General features: G+C 33.5%; 1 long non-coding RNA gene across 1 annotated transcript; it reads left to right on the forward strand.

The window, feature by feature from the left end:
- Positions 1–725: 725 nt before the first annotated feature.
- On the forward strand, positions 726–11,768 carry LOC108360399 (uncharacterized). The gene is made up of 3 exons (XR_001847099.1): positions 726–736; positions 5,838–5,842; positions 11,635–11,768. It is a non-coding gene; the product is annotated as an uncharacterized LOC108360399 (long non-coding RNA).
- Positions 11,769–12,007: the final 239 nt, after the last annotated feature.

The raw sequence follows: 12,007 nt of genomic DNA on the forward strand, positions 1-12,007 counted from the left end.
TTTATTTAATAGTGTGTTTTACCTGACCAAAGCTAAATTTAGAAAGAGAAATACTAAAATCTAAAATCTACTAAATAAAGTGGATATGAAATATATATTTCTGGTGATGAAACTCATTCGGCTTACGTTTCTGCTTTTAAGCAAATATTTAGACCACTTAATGTGGCTATTAAATATTTCATAATTTTTTATGAAAGGATAGGCATCCTTGGCCAATCGTTTCTTGTCTTGATGCGATGAAGTAAAATCCTTGTGGCATAAATAGCATGGAATTTTGTATAAATTTTTCACATTTTTATTCGCGTGTTCTCAAATATAATTACAATTTCATACAGCCAACAATTTGTTCAGATTCAGATTGTTGTGTCAAAGAGCTCAGGTGTTCGTCTTTCAACACATCGCGGCCAAATGTCTTATACCTAATTCTTGCAAAGGCAGGGCAGAAACACAAAAAGTGTTCCACCGTCTCATCCTCTTCAAGGCTGGATGGTCAAATGGAGTTGTCATGTACGCCTATCACAGTCAGGTGTTTGTGCCACGTGAAGTGGCCAGTCAGCAGTCCATCAAGTTGTCTGCAGTCCCGCCTGCTCAATGAGAGCAAAACGAAACGATTTTTCTCCATGTCATCTACTGCTTTTTCTCTTTTTTATCTTCAGCATATGTACTTGTACATGCAAAACATTTAACGTTTAATTTGTTTGGGGTAAAATTGAATAAAAATTACTTTGAAATAAATGTATTTAAAAGCTCGGTTATTCAAGACACTTGACTTGAAAATTGTATATCTGGCAAATGAGCAGCGCGCGTGTGTAGCTACCCAAAAAACCAACTTCACTTAGGAACTTGAAGACCTATAGATTTTTGCATGATACAAAAAAGAAAGTATTTGTTGAAGTTAATGGTGATACGCTAATCACAAAGCCTAATTTTTTTGCAAAATCTGATGAGAAATTTAAAGTAAATTTTCACGAATTTCATGGGAACAAATATTCCCAAAATTATAAAGTAAAACAAAAATAATTTTTCCCAATTTGTTTTTGTTTTGCATGTTAACTTATCAGAACAATTTATTTACATGGAATTGGCGATTATAAAATGATTTATTTGGAAAGAGAATTCTTTAGAATTAGATTTTTAAATTGGGAGATTGCATACAAAATAAGAAAATGAAAAAATAACAACATAATGCTCTCGTGAACAATTTCAATGAAGTCTCCTTTAACATTACATATTTTATATATTTTTAATAAAAAAGGTGCGAACCACGTAAGTAAAAAAATTACCAAGCACTGATAATGATTTTTCATTTGAAGTATTATTAAATTGGTATAAATGTGGGAAAGAAAATACTCCGATTTATTATTTTCATATTATCAAAGTGGCAAGGCCGTTGAGAATACTCACAATTTATGAAACTTCAGAAAATTTTATTATCCGTCAAAAGTTGTTTATTAAAACTACCTTCTTTTTTGTATCATGAGTAGAGTAGTTCCATTTAATGACATTCGTTGTTCTTGCTAACCATTTCACTTTTAATAAAATTATGACATTTCATCAAATTCATGCTACCGGGTCACTAGAACAAATATTTTTTTTTAAGCGGAAGATTTTATCAGTCCATTCAAAGATGTGGAATATGATGGGCTTGAAAATTATGCCGAGTAAATAATTTCGAAAATGGGGTTGATGGAACGAGGTTTCAGAGCGCATGAAGAAAGTGATGAAAGTTAATAGTAATACACTCACCACAAAGCCCAAAGTAAATTTGGACTTAAATATAATAAGGTTTTATTTGGGAAGAACATTCTTTAGAATTAGATTATTAAATAGCAAGATTGCGTTGAAAATAAGAAAATGAAAAAATAACAGCACAATGCGAGCGTGGTTTTTATAATAAAATAAGATATTTAAACCTTTAACAAAAAAATGCGAACCACGTAAGTAAAAAAAAAATACCAAGCACTAATAATGATTTTTGATTTGAAATATTATTAGGTACATTGATATAAATATGGGAAGGAAAATACTCCGATTTATTGTTTTAATGTTATCAAAGTGGCAAGGCCGTTGAGAATACTCACAATTTATGAAACTTCAGAAAATTATATTATCCGTCAAAAGTGGTTTATTAAAACTACCTTCTTTTTTGTATCATGGATTTTTGATTTCTAAGTTAAATTTCTAAGTGCAAAGAGAGCCGTGAGAGAATCATGCTGCCATTCCATTTTTTAATAAATTCCCCACAAATATGCCACACAAATATAATTTTTTGTATAAAGGTTATTCATCTGGCAATCGAAAAACAAACTTTCAAATAAAGAGAGCAAATTAAATAAAAACAATCACAATTTGATACGCGTAAATACATTTATTTTAAAGGTAATTTTGTATCAAGTTTGGCGTAAAAACAAATGAAACGTTTATAGTTTTACGTGTACAAATAAAAGTGCTGCGAATCAAATCAAAGAGAAAAGCTACTGTATAATATATGAGTTATAATAATATGTATAATAATATGAGTTATGATTTTTTTTTTTACACCGAAGTTGAGTAAAATGAGTATATTAAAAATCCACAACTTTTCAATTTTTTTTTAGAATTTTCTGAGTATGCAGTTTTGTAGCTCATTTAATTTTTGTATAATAAAAGCAAGTTTTAAGCTACTGCAAAAATGCGTTGATTTTTAATATTTTTTATGCTGATGGCTTTTTGCTCTTTTTTCTTAAGGAAGAAAATGCGCAAAACAGTTTTCAAAGAATATAAAAAAAAATTAACGCCAGTTTTGCAAAAGCTTAAAACTTGCACTCTGTTATACTAAAATTTAATGGGCTACAAAACTGCGTACTCAAAAAAAATCTAAAGAATTTGAAAAATTTGTAAATTTGTAATGTACGTATTTTACTCAACTTCGGTGTAAAAAAAAATTCATAACTCAAATTATTGTAGAGTGCACCCCGTAATACTATAATTAAATGTTGCGCAATACTCAGAGCTACCATTGTGCTTTTTTTTTGAGATGGCGTATTTTCAAAAACTAATTTTTATTTATCAAAAAATTTGTAAGGGTAAAATTTTTCGAGAAAAAAATTCAAAAAATATTTCTTTTCATAGAGAATTTTAATGTGCGTATGTGTAATTTTTTTCAAATTGGCGAATGCCCCATATACATATATTACGCAAATACCTCGCATAATTATTCATTTCCATTGGTTTTTGGTATCTAAACTCTGTTAAACTAATCACATGTTTCTTGCCATATACCAACAGGTTTGCTCAAGTAGCTAAGAGGAATTTTTTTCAGAGTTCAGGGTTCTTTTTCGCTCGTTTACAAAAAATGCAGCTATTGGGCACGTTCAGAAGGCGCAACAGCGCAGTAACTGTTGGGATTGCATCTTCTGAACGCGTTATTATGTACTTCTAATCAACTTAACAGTTGAGTTTTTGATGCCCTTTTTTCCTTCGTATTTTATATCTGATCATTTCAGAAAACATCATATGAGTGCCTTTGACAGTTTGACATTTGGCTTTTCCATTAAACGGTTTTTTGTTTCAAATAATGAAATTTTAATTAAACTTGTGATTTTATCGAATACTGCAGAGTCGATCGATGACTGCATCTATCGTGTAACCGCAAGTCAGGAAGTCCACATAAGGCTTCAAACTGGTAAATTCGTTGCTTAAGTTGCAGTTGATTGTTTTGATATATCCGACTTTATCCTCAGATACAAGTTTTTTGAAGGAGTATACGAAGGGATGTGTTGCACCACCAGAATTGGTTGGAGTTGCTCCAGATATGAATATCACATCTGAAAGTGGGATGTTGCAATGTTTATTTGAATGCGGTAAGTGATTTGATATGATTTTTAATTGTAGGTTCACCAGGGCACTCCAAATTCAAGTGGCATGGAGAAGCTACGAGATTTTTCATAGAGGAATACAGAAAAAGGAAAGATAAGTTACGTGAGCCAAAAATATAAAAAAAAAATTTATGGATAGATATTCTCGCTGACATGAGGACGGCGGGCTTTCTTGTTGAAGATGATGACACGCTGGACCGTAAAATGCGAAACATGAAGAGGATCTATAAAACTATAAAAGATAACAACAATAAAAATAGTACAGGTCAGTGGAAAAATGTATTAGATTTACATTGAATGTATATGTGCCCATAATTTTGAAAGTGGCCTAGGTCACATCACACCTTTTGGGCTTAAATGATAATTTACCTGTACCGGTCATACGATCAACTTTATTAAGCAAAGGTTAAAGTTTCTGTCATTAGTTTATGTCGATAGAATGTTTTACAGATGCATTCGGTTACAAGTAACCGGTTATTTAAGCACAAAAGGTGCGATGTGAATTAGTCTACTTTCAAAATTATGGGCACATATACATATGAATGCATATTTTATATACATGTCTGTGTCCGTCAATTAAAGTAGCCTAAGTCTAGGTTGGTAATTTTTTTCTTTAAAGTAATTTTTCATTGGGCTCCCGAGCAATATTTTAACGATTAACTAGCCACAGGTGTAGTTTAAGATGACCTTTTAATAGGAGCTTAATAAAAATATAAAATTTTTCAAGGGTAGTCTTTTATTTTTTAATTAAAAATAAAACATTCTAAAGTCACTTAAGCTAAGTTGTCTTAAAAGAAGCACTAAATCCTGCAGAATAATCAGAATCCAGAATAAATCTCGAATTGAACAATTTCGTAAAACTCCCCTCAAACGTTCTACGAGACATTCTAAAGTGCTCCTTAAACAAGTCGTTATTGTCCCGCTCAATTGTGACCTCATAATAACCTTCATTTCTGGGTCTTTCCTCGCGATCTGCTATGGAATTTGCCGAAGTTGTTACAGATTTGGGGTGTTCACAGTTCGTTCCAAATAGTGTCTCAAAATGTAGACGTCTACATTTTAAGATGTTTTCTAACCGTAAAATCTGTGGTGTTGTTGTTTCCCATACGAAATTGGAAAACGACGCCGTCTACATTTTGTCACACTCAAAGGTATGTTTTTTACGCGTCTACATTTTGCAACCTCGCAGCAGGGTTGCATTATGGCAGTATTAATCACATTTTTTTATTTATTGGGCACGTTTTGTGTATTTGCATTTAATTTGAGCGCAATTTCTGATGAAAAGAAACAAATCAAGGAAAAGAAATAACAAATATTAGGAATTGGTAATTAAGTTAAATAATTACAATTTTTCAGAAACAAAATCGAAAGGCGACATATAAAAAATGCACGAAAAGAAGAAATGTCTGGCAACACCAGCAAAGTTTTGAGACGATTTTGCGACGACTGCTAGAAAGGGGTGCTCACAGTTTGATGCTAAATATGTCTCAAAATGTAGACGTCTACATTTTCAGACACAATTTGGAACGAACTGTGAACACCCCAATTGATTGGTAATTTCGCTTGCCAAACAATGAAAAACTGATTCAAGGACGTTTTCAATGTTATCCTCAAGGAATTCCGACAGTTTAATTGCTTGTTCCATTTTTCTTATTATACAAAACACAATTTTTTTAATACAATAATTTGTTTATGATCGTTTGTGGTTGACAGCTTTTGAATTTACAAAAAATTTGACAGCTAATGTATCAGTACGTTCAGAAGGGGCATAACATTTCGCCCACTGACTACTGATTTTTTAACAACAGTTGCGATCAACTGTTGCGCCTTCTGAACTTGCCCATTGTTACACATTTATTGATATAGATAGACATATTTACATTTAAATTAGAAAAATCAATAATGAAATATATATACCCTGTCAGGAAACGCACTAGTGCCGAACTGGCTCCGTACTAGAGAATCTCGAACCATGACTAGTGCTCGTTAATTATCTTTTATATGCTTGCAACTGGCGAATTTAACATTGCGATGTTCTAGGACGTGTCAATTGCCCCCGATGCATCCCTTTTCCGATAGTTCCGAACTAGTCCTAAATTCTATAGTTCCGAACCAGTTCCAAAATCTACAGACGTAGAAAGTATTATGTTTTTTTCAATCTCTTTGGGTTTTCCATGTATTCGATTTTAAATTATTTTATAAGAAATGTGTTTTCAATTTGAAAGTGATTTTTTTTTGAATGTCTGAAAGAAATGTAAGTTTACATACCTTTGGCTGAAGCTGAGTTTTCAGAGGTGCTCGCTGTTATTGGTTAGATTCCAGACAATCCCAAAATGTTTAAATTTCAACAAAAATTTTTATTTTGTATTAACAAATAAATGAAGAAGCACCTGCGAAGTGCCAATGAAAGCGTATTTGAACGAAAAAGCCGCTTAACAAATATCTATGTAAAGTAAAGCAATCCCCCGCTGCATGCCTTTTTCGATAGTTCCGAACTAGGTCTTAATTCGACATATTAGATCTAGTTCGTTCTGCGTCCCTTTTTCTATAGTTCCGAACCAGTTCTAAATTCGTTACCTAAGACATTGATTTATAATGATAAAGTGAAAAAAATAGTGTTCTAAAAGTAACACAATTCGCCGATTTTGGACTGGTGGAGATTTAGTTACTACCGGACTGGTTCGTTTTGGCAATAAAGATCTAGTACGAACTAGAAATTTTATTCTTCAGTTCACGGTTTCCCTGCAGGGGAACTTCGTCTCGCCCAAAATTAATTTTTATTGAAACATTTGGCCCAACGTTATCGCCAACAATTGACGTTCACGTTTGGTTTTGTGGTCGTCAGAAGACATATCCTCCATTACCGTCTTATGGCGTTTTCTTTGCTAGAAATAATGTTGCATTTATTCTGCCCTGCGCTAGGACTGTCAAGTTTTCGTATTCTTTTTTTTTCAGCATCTTCATATGCGTATTGCGTGCTCGCTCTTTAAAATGTTTCACTCTGATAGTGTTGCCATATACAAGGCTGAATTTTTTTGCGAGAAAAAAACGCTATTAAATAACCTAATGAAACCGTTATGTCCGTGAAGAAGTTCTTGCGGCAACAATGGTCCGGTTCGATGGGGAATCGCCCTTGAATCTGTATTGTACAGTTGGTGGCAATTTCAAAATGGGTGAGTATCATTGGTCCACAGGAATCTAATATACATAGACTTATTTCTGACGAAATATTTGGGGTATTCACAACGGTGTCGTAAGTGTCGTATTGTTGTATGTCGTAAACTTTAAACGTATAAAAAGTATACTAAGGGGGTTGGCAGTGTACCATAAAAGTCATATTATGTATTTTCGCAGTGTTGAAAAATAGTTGGTTGTGGTTTCAAGTTCTCTAAACATTTATTTAAGCTTTTAAAGTTTACGACATACAACAATACGACAGTTACGACACCGCTGTGAACCCCTCAATTGTAAATATCTTACTATTTTATTTGCAGGAATTTATCAAGAATGGTCTTTGTTATGTTTATTCGCCGTAAAGCAAGAACCGCAACGGTTCTGGTGGTTGATTTAACGGTGGTAGTTTGACTTTGAACCAGGAATGGAATTTCAGAATGTGCCTAATGGTCACAAAATTAAAATTGCTTTCTTTTAATGCCTTTTAAGAACAATATATTTTTATACCCGAGCGCACTTGTGCACAAGGGTATATTAATTTTGTTCACATAACGGTTGTTTGTAACAGCCAAAACGAATCGAGATAGATATAGACAAATGTATACATAAATGATCAGGATGAAAAAAGAAATCGATTAAGCCATGTCTGTCTGTCCGTCCGTCTGTCCGTCTGTCCGTCTGTCCGTCTGTCCGTGTACACGATAACTCGAGCAAAAATTGAGATATCTCAACGAAATTTGGTATGTAGGTTTCCCTTAATCCAAGGTAGGTTGGTATTGAAAATGGGCGAAATCGGACTTTAACCACGCCCACTTCCCATATAACGGTAATTTCCAGAAATACGAAAACTGCGATATTTTAGTAACTACTGAAGATAATTCACTCAAAATTGATATTTACAATAATTTTTAGACGAAAAATAAGAATATTATAAATTTTTGGAAAATGGGCGTAGCCACGCCCACTTATGGTTACATGTGTATATCTTGGTAACCGCTGCACCAATTTCTTCCAAACTTGGCACAGTTGTTGGCCTTGGCACAGCATAAAAAATTGCCGAAACTTTTTAAAATCGGACAATAACCACGCCCACATCCCATATAACGGTAATTTAGAGAAATACAAAATCTTCGATAAATCAGTAAATATTGAAGCTAATTTATTCAAAATTGATGCTTGCAACAATTCTTTACCAAGAAATACGTTTATGGTAAAATTTTGGAAAATGGGCGTGGCACCGCCCACTTATGATCACATATAAGTATATCGGTAACCGTTCTACCAATTTGTACCAAACTCGGTGTGGTTATTGTGCTTGCCACATATAAGCAAAACGTTGAAAATTATTGAAATCGGACTAAAATAACGGCCGCTTCTCATATAACGGTAAATTTCAGAAATGCTTGAAACTTCAATATTTCGAAATTGAAGGACGCTAATTTACTCAAAATTGATACACCCCGGCTTACCATCTAGCGGAAGGTTTCGGAAAGGTGAAAAAACATATATTGAATACTTGCGCCGGGTATTTAATGTTCGGCTCCGCCCGAACTTAGACTTTCTTACTTGTTAGAAATAGTATTTTTAAAATACACTGCAGTAATATAATAATTATTAGTTCACTAAATTATTACAGTAGACATAAATCTGTATATACACAAATTCATAGTAGATAACACGGTACATATTCCAATTACGAAGGGGAAATACACCGCAATATATCCATTCTGACATGTTTACACATACATATGCACGTACATATCAATATGTACCTATATGCGAAATAATGGCGGTAAGACATTTTGACCAGTTTTGCCTATTCTTTTAATTGTTTAATTTTTTGATTTGATTTTACATAAAAGCGTAGCTCATAATTTAACAAACACTATATGTGACCTGGTCTACGGAAAGGGGGCTTAGGTGTCAAAAAATCAATTTTCACTTTTTGGTTGATTCGGATGGAATATGAGATGCTTTTTCATGTGGTGAAAAGCAGAAAATCCTAACTTGCTTAGAAGTGTACTAAAAATGTAGCGAAAGAAGAGTAAAAATACGACAAAATATAATTTATTGGTAATGAACAAAATACATTGAATTATAAGCTATAAAGACATGATTATACACTAGAAAAACGTATTATGGGCCAAAAATAATAATGCTGAGTAGTTTATGTATTTTTCTTTGTTGTCGTTTTCCTACATCAACAACATACAGGTCCATCTTAACAAAAGTTTGTTCGGTATCATCTTCTGCCTGAGATACACATATTTCGTCTTCATCATCATCGCTCTCTTCATAGTTTTCATCATCGTTTTCATCATCCTTTTCATGGAAATATTGTCCGTATACGGCACTGAACTCCTCATCAACACTCATGTTTCATTTTATGCGAAATGCGAAGACGATAATCAACAGAAACAGTAAACGTCACTTCTTCAGTGTTACTTTTTTAAATGTTCCACACTAGCAACTTACACGATGAACTATAATAATATTCCGACCAACAACAACACTTACTGGACCAACAACAACAATTACTGGACCAACAACAACACTTACTGGACGTCCGGCGCGGAGAACAATTAACGAGATAATGGCCCGTAGTCATAGTCAAAATAAAGTCGACTTTAAAGTTAGTTGCAGCTTTTTGACATAATTTTCAATGGGATATCTGTCAAAAAAGCTGCAACTAACTTTAAAGTCGACTTTATTTTGACTATGACTACGGGCCAATGAGAAACTGACGAAACGAGTTGCTTACTTTTAACAGCTTTTTCACAGAAAACTAGTTTTCGCACGTAAGCTCCCTTTTCGTAGACCAGGTCACATATATGTATGTATTACCTACCACAAAAATTATAAATATTCAGAAAGTTGTAACAACAATCAACTTCTAATTCAGAATTTTTTGAGATATTCCAAGTTTACTATTTAATAGGGTCTCAACAAACATTTAGGTTTAAGCTCAACTTGAGGTTAAGTTGAGAACTAAGGTATTTCTCAAATCTCCAACGTTGTTTCTCAACAATACCTCAAGTGGAGGATCATAGCGTTCTCAACAAAAAGGGCATTTTTCTTTGTATGAAAAAAGGACTGTTTCTCAAGTTGAGAAAATGCTAGTTCTCAACTTGGACTCCAATGTAATGCTCCAATTAGTCTCAAATATATCATTGAAATAATTAAATTGAAATAGTAAAATTCCTTATACGTTAGATGAATTTAAATATTAATTTTTCATTTTATTACTCAATATCGTATTTCAATAATTCACTTCACAGTATACAGTCCGACAGTAATTTTGCCACTTGATTCACGTCGCGTTTTATTTTCTTGCAAGATTATTTGGAGATACTTTGAAGATTATTTACTTTTTGTTGGTAATTTTCCGCTTTATATAGCTTTCGTTTTGCACTTGATAATTAAAAATTCGTTTCTCTATCACTTTTTACGTATCTGCGCGTTAGTTAGAGATGAGTTGGAGAATGATGTTGGATATCAACTTGAGAACTATGAATTTCCCCATGGTTGGATAAATATTTTTTTGGTGTTTATTGGCGTAGGACATGTCCTGATTTCAGGGTCGAATTAAAGAGTCCTGACTGATTTTTTTTTCCCCGCTTAATGTCCTGATTTTTACAAAGCTGACCTTTTATGAACTGTTTACGCGCATCGTTTGGGGCGTGTTTGTACATCGTTCGCATAATAACTGAACCCCCATGGCAGGTGTTTCAAGCGTGGCATCTTGAGGCGCTCGAGCTCTAATATTAAACTAATAGCTGCATAGAGCGTTGAAAGCCTGAAAAGCGCTAAGCGCCTGAGCGGCTTGTTGTGGAGTTGTTCTCTAAAGTTGGTAGAATTGCAACCCGCGTAAATATGCGCTAGTTCGCACTGGGAACGTCGAGGAAGCTTGTAGAGATAAATAGCCATCCTAACCAGGGTTGCCACTTTCGTAAATTATTACCAAAATTGGGTTAAAAAAATTTGGATTGGTAAAAAGGTAAATTTTTGTTCGTTTAATAGTAGATTTTTGTTAAAGTATTTTGTTTGAAAAACAAATAAAACTTTTCGTTCCCGCTTTATTTCTCGTGGTTATCTTTATATTATAAATTTCTTTCTACATTGTTTGTTATACTAAACTTCCATCGACTATAAAACTGCGTACCAAAAAATTCTGATTAAAAAAATCGAAATTTAGACGAAAATTTTTGTAATTTTTCTTTATATAGTTTGAATCCTTGATATTTATGGGTTTGGTTTAATCGCAAATAATATTCTTACACAAACATAAATAGCAAAAAAAATTACTTGAACAACATTATGAATTAAAAAAAAAAACAAAAAAGGGGTTTTTGATCAGTGTATTTGTCTATAGCAAAAGAAAAAAATAATTGAACAACATTGTGAATGAAAGAAAAATCACCAAGGGGTTTTTTGAGTCGCTGTATTTGTCTATAATAAATCCAGGGCTGGAATCACGTATGAGGACAATCGTCTGAACGATATCGTGTCGAGATTGTGTTGCTTCATGAAAACTAAAAATATTTTGATCGTTTGTGCGATATTTTCAACTCGATTCAAGTTTTGCTTCATGTAACAGTAACAGTAAAGGCCCGTCCACATACAGCTTTGGCGTTGCGTCGGCGCTGGCGTCGCTTTGACAGCAGCGCGAGTAACGCCCGTGCTTTCTACAATGAACGAGTAGCAGAGAATACTTTGGTCACTAAATTAACATACTAGCGGCAGATAAATCAAAATTTTACATCAATAATTGCATTAAAAACTATATTTCTTGTCCGCATTTGATTAAAAATGAAAATTAAATCACGTAATTTTGATTATTTGCAACAGCTGACGAACGACGCGCGCGAATAGTTGAGAGTTGGCTATCTTTCTGCGTTGTGTTGGCGTTGGCGTTGCCCAACTTTGGTTATGTGGAGACTTTCATATAAGGTTCTCTACTCTCGATACTGGGTACC

Source organism: Rhagoletis zephyria, unplaced genomic scaffold (genome assembly GCF_001687245.7).
Source record: "Rhagoletis zephyria isolate East Lansing unplaced genomic scaffold, Rhagoletis_zephyria_1.1 Rzeph_scaffold_00015, whole genome shotgun sequence".
Classification (NCBI taxonomy): Eukaryota; Metazoa; Arthropoda; class Insecta; order Diptera; family Tephritidae; genus Rhagoletis; species Rhagoletis zephyria.